Consider the following 10,007-nt stretch of genomic DNA (forward strand, 5'->3'; position numbering starts at 1 on the left):
TAAGAAAAAAAGAGAGAAAACTCAAATAAATAAAATCGGAAATGAAAGAAGAGACATTACAACTGATACCACAGAAATACAAAGGATCATAAGAGAATACTGTGAACAACTATGCCAACAAGTTGAAATAACCTAGAAGAAATGGTTAAATTCATAGAAACATACAATCTACCAAGACTGAATCATGAAGAAATAGAAAATCTGAACAGATCAATAGTGAGTAAGGAGATTGAAGCAGTAATCAAAAACCTCCCAACAAATAAAACCAGAACCTGATGGCTTTATTGATGAATTCTACCAAACATTTAAAGAAGAATTAATACCTTCTCAAACTCTCCCCAAAAATTTAAGAGATGGGAATACTTCCAAACTCATTTTACAAAGACAGCATTACCCTGATACCAAAGCCAGACAAGGACACTACAAGAAAAGAAAATTATAGGCCAATATGCCTGAAGAACATAGATGCAAACATGCTCAAAAAAATAGTAGCAAACCAAATTCAACAGCACATGAAAAGGATCACGCATCACTATCAAGTGGGATTTATCCCTGGCATGCAAGGATTGTTCAACATATGCAAATTAATAAGTGTGATATACCACATTAACTGAATGAAGGATAAAAATCATATGATCATCCCAATAGATATAGAAAAAGTATTTGACAAAAGTCAAAATCCTTTCATGATAAAAACTGTCAACAAATTTGGTAGAGAAGAAATGTACCTCAACATAATAAAGACCTTATATGACAAGCTCACAGCTAATATCATACTCAATGGTGAAAAGCTAAAAGCTTTTCCTCTAAGATTAGGAACAAGACAAGGGTGCCCACTCTCATCACTCCTATTCAACATAGTGGCGGAAGTCCTAGCCAAAGCAATCAGGAGAGAAAAGTAATAAACGCCATCTAAATTGGAAAGGAAAAAATAAATTATCTCTATTTGCAGAAACATGATCCCAAATATAAAAAACCCTAAATTCTCCACCAATAAACTGTGAGAACTAATAAACAAATTCAGTAAAGTTTCTGGATACAAAGTCAAGACAAAAATCAGTTGTGTTATTATATACTAACAACAAACTATCAGAAAGAGAAGTTTTTAAAAAATCTCATTTACAATAGCATCAAAAACAATAAAATATAAGGAATAAATTTAACCAAGGAGGTGAAAGATATCCCATGTTTATGATTCAGAAGAGTTAATATTGTTAAAATGTCCATAACATTCAAATCTATCTACAGATTCAAAGCAATCCCCACCAAAATTCCAATGGCATTTTTCACAGAAATAGAAAAAACAATCCTAAAACTCATATGGCACTAAAAAAGACCCCAAATAGCCAAAGAAAAATTAAAAAAAACCCACAAAGCTGGAGACATCACACTTACTGATTTCAAACTATATTACAAAGCTAGAGTAATCAAAATGGTATGGTACTGTCATTAAAATAGACATGCAGACCGATGGAACAGAATCAAGAGCCCAGAAATAAACCCCTGCATATACAGTCAACTAATATTTGACAAGGGAGCCAAGAATAGTCTCTTTAATAAATGTTGCTGGGAAACTGGACCCCTATCTTACACCAATCACAAAAATCAACTTGAAATGTATTAAGGACTTAAATATAAGACCTGAAACCATAAAACTCCTAGAAGATAACATAGGGAAAATGCTCCTAGACATTGGTCTTGGCAATGAATTTTTGGATATGACACCAAAGCACAAATAATAAAAGCAAAAATCAACAAGTAGGACTCTATCAAACTAAAAAGCTTCTGCACAGCAAAGGAAGCAATCAACAAAATGAAAAGGCAACCTACGGAATGGGAGAAAATACTTGTAAACTATATATCTGATAAAGGGTTAATATTAAAATATATAAGGAACTTATACAACTCAATAACAAAAAAATAAATAATCTGATTTAAAAATAGGCAAAGGACCTGAATAGACATTTTTCTATACAAATGGTCAACATGTAGATGAAAAGATGCTCAACATCACTAATCATCAGGGAAATGCAAATCAAAACCACAATGAGATATCAGATCACACATGTTAGAATAGCTATTATCAAAAAAACAAGAGATAACGCGACCTGGTGAGGGTGTGGAGAAAGAGGGAACCCTTGTGCACTGTTTGTGGCGATCTAAATTGGTACAGCCACTATGGAAAGGTTATTATGAAGGTTCCTCCCAAAATTAAAAATACAACTAGGATATAATCCAGCAATCCCACTTCTTGATACATATCCAAAGGAAATGAAATCACTATCTCAAAGAGACATCTGCACTCCCATGTTCAGTGCAGCATTATTCACATTAGCCAAGACATGGAAACAACCTATGTGTCCATCAACAGACAAATGGATTTTCAAAATGTGATTCATAGATAGATAAGTCTATATCTATAGATGATAGATAGATAGATAGATAGATAGATAGATAGATAGATAATAGATGATATAGACAGATACAGATACATATTGGAATATTATTCAGCCATGAGAAAGAAGGAAATACATCCATTTGCAACAACATGAACCTAGAGGACATTATACTAAGTGAAATAGACAAAGACAAATACTGTATGATCTCATTTCTATGTGGAGTCTGAAAAAAAAAGTCAAATTCATAGAAAGAGAGTAGAACAGTGGTTACTAGAGGCTGGGGGTTAGGAAGATGAGGAGATGTTGGTCAAAGGATACAAGTCTTCAGTAATAAGATGAATAACTTCTGGGAATCTAATGTACAGCATAGTGACTAGAGTTAACAATACTGTACGCATACTTGAAATTTTCTGAAAGAATAGATATTAAGCGTTCTCATAAAAAAAAAAAGGTAACTATGTGAGGAGATGTATGTGTTAATCAACCTGATTGTGGTAACCATTTCACAAAGTATACTTATATCAAATCATCATGTTGTACACTTTAAATATATTTGTCAATTCTACCTCAAAAAAGCTGGAGGAAAAAAGTCCAAATGAACTAAATTTCAAAAGAGGTTGATGGCTGCTTTCATGCCTGTGAATATTTACTAAGTTTCTGGATACAGGGACATGGGTGGATTCAGGATACAGGGGTGAGTCTGCCATATACAGAGAAATGTTGCTAAGTAGAGGAGAAGCCACCTGAGCTTACAGTTGCTGCATATGAGCTGTTAGGCTAACTGTAATCTGGAAAAACCACACACGCAGATTGAGTCCTCTGCAATCATCATTCTCCCCATGGGGCTTCTGCTGGATCAGAGAGTCAGTGGCTAAGCTGGACAGCAGAGAGAAATCTCAAGTCTCACAGTGCTAAGATTCCACACTTCTTATGAAGAAAGGAGTCTTATTCCACCCTCAAGACCCTTGAAAATGAGGTGGCTGAAAATTAACTAAAGTGGCAACCCAGTCCCAATCCAACTGAACTCCTGATTAGTTGAAAAATGACCTACCTCAGTGTCTAAAGCTTTTATCAACAGTGCTTGGCATACAATTTTTTTAAAAAAAGACATGTGGGGGCTGGCCCAGTGGCATAGCAAAGTTCATGTGCTCTGCTTCGGCAGCCAGGGGTTCACAGGTTCCAATTCTGGGGGTGGACTGACGCACCACTTGTCAAGCCATGCTGTGGCCATGTCCCATATAAAGTAGAGGAAGATGGGCACAGATGTTAGCCCAGAGCCAATCTTCCTCAGCAAAAAAGAGGAGGATTGGCGGCGGATGTGAGCTCAGGGCTGATCTTCCTCACTAAAAAAAAAAAGGCGTGAAGAAGTAGGAAAATGTGACCTGTAATCAAAATGAAAAAAACAATACAAGCAGACACATAGATGATTCATACGTCAGAATTAGCAGACAAGGAGTTTAAAATAGCTAATAACATATAAATATGGATATAATGGATAAAGAATTTAGAGGAAAAGGTAGACTAAATGAGTGAAAAGACAGAGGATTTCAGCAGACAAATAGAAACTCTAAAAGAAGAAAAAAGAACTAAGTAGGAATTCTAAAACTGAAAAATACAATACCCAAAATATATAATTCACTGGATAGGGTAAAAAAAGAAAAGATTATTAAACTCAAGGACAGGTCAAAAAAATATACAAACATGATAAATACAAATAAAACCACTTATAGGCACAACATAGTGAAATTGCTGAAAAAGATAAAAAGAAAATCTTTAAAAAGAAATCAGAGAAAAAGGTTGCATTACATTTAGGGGAAGAAAAATTAAAGGGACAGATGACTTGTCATCAGGAACAAATGGAAGCCAGAAGAAAATGCAATGACATTGTAAAGTGCTAAAGAAATGGGGGAAAAGCCAGCCTAAAATTCTGTACTCAGAAAAAATAATCTTCGAAAATAAAGATATAGAAATAAAAAGGTCTGCTCTTACCACCTCTATTTAACAATGTACTGAAGGTCCTAGCCAGTGCAATAAGGTAAGAAAGTGAAATAAAATGCCTAAAAAAATATTTTAAAGAATTGTGTCTATGTTATTCGCAGATGGCATGATAATGTACATAAAAATTTCCAAAGAAGGGGCCGGCCCCATGGCTTAGTGGTTGGGTGCCTGCGCTCCACTGCTGGCGGCCCGGGTTCGGATCCCGGGCGCGCACAGATGCACCGCTTCTCTGGCCACGTTGAGGCTGTGTCCCACATGCAGCAACTGGAAGGTTGTGCAGCTGTGACATACCACTATCTACTGGGGCTTTGGGGGGAAAAAATAAATAAATAAAATCTTTAAAAAAAAAATTTCCAAAGAAATATATCCCAAAAACTACTATAACTAATAATTTAGTAAACATGTAAGATAGCCATAGTCTTGTTTGCACATATCTGTGAATGTACTAAAAACCATTGAATTGTACACTTTAAATGGGTGAATTGTATGGCATGTGAATTATATCTCAATAAAGCTGTGTAAAAATAAAAAAAAAGCGCCCCCAAACTTGAAAGACATAAAGGCAATATGCAAAAATCAATGTATTTCTATACATCAATGATCAGTTGGGAAATCCTTGATAGAAGTGCAAAGTTGAAGGATTTATATTATCTCATTTTAAGACTTACTGTCTTGAAAAACTATAAAGTTACAGTAAACAAACAGTGTGGTTTTAGTGTAGGAAGAGAAACAGATCAATGAAACAAAATAGAGAAGCCAGAAATAGACTCACATTTATACAGTCTATTGATTTTTTTAATGTACCAAGATAATTCAATGCAGAAAGAAAATGCGTTTTTCAATGGGAAAAAAAATGAATCTTGACCCCTAACATCATAGACAAAATAATTAATTCAAGATGGATCATAGACCAAAACAAAAACTAAAGCTAAAACTATAAATTTTCTAGGAAAAAAAATGAGAATTATTTTGTAACCTTACAGTTGACAAAGATATCTTCGGACAGAGAAAGCACTAAGTATAAAATATTCATAGACTGGACTTCAACCAAATTAAAACAGTCTGTTTATCGAAAGAAAGCATTTTTAAAAATTCACGGGCTGGGGAAAAGAACATTAACAATATAAATATATCTGACAAAGGACTCATATCCAGAATATAAAAACTTCTACACCTCAATAATAAAAACTAGCAACTCAAAAACACGGACAAATGTTTAAACCAATACTTTATAAAAGAAAATATACAAATGGCCACTAAACACATGAAAAGTTGCTCAACATCATTACCCATTAGGAAAAGGCAAAATTTAAATCACAATAGGATATCACTACATATCCATTAAGATGGCTAAAATGAATGAAAAAACAGAACCAAATGTTTACAAGATGGAACAAGCAATTTGGAAATTAGTTTGGCTATTTCTGACAAAATTAAGCTTACACTTACAGCTACCTTATGACTCAGCAATTCCACTCCTAGGTATTTACTCAAGAGAAGTGAAAACATTTGTGTTCACAAAAAGACCTGTACAGGAGCGCTGGTAGCATTATATTCACAATAGCCAAATACTGAAAACAAGTCAAATGTCTATAAACAGGAGAATGGATAAATAAATTTTATGAGTATACTGATAAAATGAAATACTATTAAACAATAAAAAGCCAAGTACTAATAATACATGCAATAACATAGATAAATCTTACAGACATGATGTTAAGGGGAAAAAGCCAAGCACAACAGAACATATTGTATAATTCCATTTATATGAAGTTTTAAAACATGTAAAACTAATATGTAGTGATAGAAATCAGAACACTGTTTGCCTCTGGGAGTTGAGATTGATTAGAAAGAGGCACGAAGAAACTTTCTGGTGTGATAGAAATGTTCTATATCTTGATGAGGTCTAGATTATGAGATATGCATTTGTAAAAACTCATTTAACTGCACATTTAAGATTTCTTTATTTCACTATACATAATTTATACCTTGACTTTTTTTAAATGACTTTGAAATAAAGATATTTTCAAAAAAACAAGCGTTGAGAAAGTTTATCACCAGCAGATTCACACTACAAGAAATGCTAAAGGAAGATCCCAAATGTAAGCCCAGATCAGCAGGTAGGAATGAAAGCCCCCCAAAGTGGTAAATGTGTGGGTACGTAGAAAAGACCACCGTTTAAAATTTCTTTAAAATACTATTAAGTCCAATGCTGGCAAGATGGAGTAAGTGTGCTACAGCCAATCTTTCCCAATTACTACAATTAAAAACTCTGGATAGAATACAAAAAACAACTGGACTCTGAAAAGTAAACAATAGCAGGCAGACTGGGGAAGAGAGTCAATCAATACTTGAAGAACAATCAGTTCCAGTTTCCAGGTCAAAGTTGAGGGCAGCCCAAAATGCAGAACTGCACAAGTGTGGACAGCAAAGAATCCAAGAGAAAGCCCCTCTTTTTGACGAGAGAATCAGAAAAAAGACACCTCCTCAAGCCAGAGACTATGGACAACATCCCTTTTTCTCCTTTTTTTTTTCTGTTTTTCTTTTTTCTCCCATGGCTCTGCCCCAAATTTGAGTCACAGAGCTGCACTGCCACGGTGGTGGTGCTATGAGCTTCTGAAAAACCATCTCCTCGGCTAGAGGAAATGTCCAGGATACAATCCAAAATTACTCAACATATGAAGAGCCAGGAAAATCTGATTAATTCTTAAGGAAAAAGACAATCAATTAATGTTAGAAGTATCAGACAAAGACTTTTAAGCAGTTATTATAACCATCATCCGTGAGGTAAATGTGAACACTTTCTAAATGAAGGGAAAGATAGGAGTTCTCAGAAGAGACATAAAACCTGAAACAAAACAAAACAGGAACCAAATGGAAATTTTACAACTGTAAAATACAATATCTGAAATAAAGAATTCACTGACAGACTCATTAGCAGAATGGAGATGACAGAGAAATCAGTCAGTGAGCTTGACTACAGAGCAATAGAAATTAGATAACCTGAACAGAGAGAAAAAATTAAAAGAGCCTCAGAAATCTGTGGAACAAGATCAAAAGGTCTAACATTTATGTTATTGGAGTCCGAGAAAAAAATGGGTGTAGAAAGAGTTTTTGAAGAAATAACGGCTGAAAATTTCCCAAATTTTGTGAAATACACAAATTTATAGATTCAAGAATCTCAGCAAACACCAAAAAGAATATATCCAATTAATAACAAAAAAACAAACAACCTGATTCAAAAAATGGGCAAAGGACTCGAATAGATATTTCTCCAAAGAAGATATATGAATGGTCAATAAGCATATGAAAAGATGCTCAACATCATTAATAATTAGGAAAATACCAATCAAAACCACAATGAGATACCACCTCACAGTCCTTAGGATGGCTGCTATCAAAAAAACAGAAAACAAGTGTTGGTGAGGATGTGGAGAAACTGGAACTTTCATGCACTGTTAGTTGGAATGTAAAGTAGTACCGCCACTGTGGAAAATAGTATGGAGACTCCTCAAAAAAATCAAAAATAGAATTACCATATGACCCAGCAATGCCACTTCTAGGTATATACCCAAAAGAAATGAAAGCACGGCTCTCAAAGAGATATTTGTACACCCATGTTCATAGCAGCATTATTCACAATAGGTAAAACATGTAAGCAACCCAAGTGCCCATTGAGGGATAAATGCAAAAGCTAAATGTGGTATATACATAAAAGGGAATACTGTTCAGCTTTAAAAAGGAAGGAAATTCTGCTATATGCTACAACATGGGTGAACCTTGAGGACACTATGCTAAGTGATCTAAGCCAGTCACAGAAAGGGAAGTACTGTGTAATTCCACTTATATGAGGTACTTAAGAGTAGTCAAAATCATAAAGACAGAAAGTAAAATCATGGTTGCCAAAGAGCCTGGGCCCAGGGAAGAAGCGGGAGTTACTGTTTAATAGGTACAGTTGGCGTTCCATATCCACAGGTCCCACATCCATTCAACCAACCATGGATCGTGTATTATGTTTGTGAACTGTAGTTGGTTAAACCCTGGCTGTGAACCCAAGGCTGCCAGAGGGCCGACTAAGGGACTTGAGCATTGCGGATTTGGGTATCCATGGCGGTCCTGGAACCAATCAGTTTCAGATTTACAAGAGTTATGGGAATGGATGATGGTGATGGCTGCACAACAATGTGAATGTATTTAATACCACAAACTGTGGGCCGGCCCCATGGCTTAGCGGTTAGGTGCACAAGCTCTGCAGCTGGCGACCCGAGTTCAGATCCCCAGCGCACACCAACGCAGCGCTTCTCCAGCCATGCTGGGGACGCGTCCCACATACAGCAACTAAAGGGATGTGAAGCTATGACATACAACTATCTACTGGGGCTTTGGGGGAAAAAATAAATAAATAAATAAAATTATAAAAAAAAAATACCACAAACTGTACACTTAAAAATGGTTCAGATGGGGCCGGCCCCGTGGCTTAGCGGTTAAGTGCGTGCGCTCTGCTGCTGGCGGCACAGGTTCGGATCCCGGGCACGCACCGATGCACCACTTCTCTGGCCATGCTGAGGCCGCGTCCCACATACAGTAACTAGAAGGATGTGCAATTATGACATACAACTATCTACTGGGGCTTTGGGGAAAAAAATAAATAAATAAAAATTATAAAAAAAATGGTTCAGATGGTAAATTTTATGTTATGTGTATTTTAACATGATAAAAAAAGAAAAAAAAGATATACTCGAGAAAACCATGCCCAGACACATCATAATTAAACTGTTGAAAACCAAAGAAAAAGAAAAACATCATAAAAGCAACCAGAGGAAAATGATGCATTACTTATAGGGAAACAATGATTCAAATGACTGTGGATTTCTTATCAGAAACCACAGAGACCAGAGATCAGGAAACAGTGGAACAGGGCCGGCCCCGTGGCTTAGCAGTTAAGTGCGCCCACTCCACTACTGGCGGCCCGGGTTCAGATCCCGGGCGCGCACCGACGAACCACTTCTCCTGCCGTGCTGAGGCCGTGTCCCACATACAGCAACTAGAAGGATGCAGCTATGACATACAACTATCTACTGGGGCTTTGGGGAAAAAAAGATGGAGGATTGGCAATAGATGTCAGCTCAGAGCTGGTCTTCCTCAGCAAAAAGAGGAGGATTGGCATGGATGTTAGCTCAGGGTTGATCTTCCTCACAAAAAAAAAAGGAAACAGTGGAACAATATTCTTTTTTTTTTTTTAATTTTTTGTTTATTGCAGTAACATTGGTTTATAACATTGTATAAATGTCAGGTGTACATCATTATACTTCTATTTCTGCATGGAATACATCATGTTCACCACCCAAATACTAATTACAACCCATCACCACACACATGTGCTGAATTATCCCTTTCGCCCTCCTCCCGCCCCCCCTTCCCGTCTGGTAACCACCAATCCAGTCACTGTCTCTATGTGTTTGTTTATTGTTATTATTATCTACTACTTAATGAAGGAAATCATACGGTATTTGACCTTCTCCCTCTGACTTATTTCACTTGGCATAATTCCCTCAATGTCCATCCATGTTGTCACAAATGGCTGGATTTCATCGTTTCTTATGGCTGAGT

The sequence above is a fragment of the Ceratotherium simum genome, chromosome 5 (genome assembly GCF_057802395.1).
Source record: "Ceratotherium simum simum isolate JZ-2026a chromosome 5, ASM5780239v1, whole genome shotgun sequence".
Classification (NCBI taxonomy): Eukaryota; Metazoa; Chordata; class Mammalia; order Perissodactyla; family Rhinocerotidae; genus Ceratotherium; species Ceratotherium simum.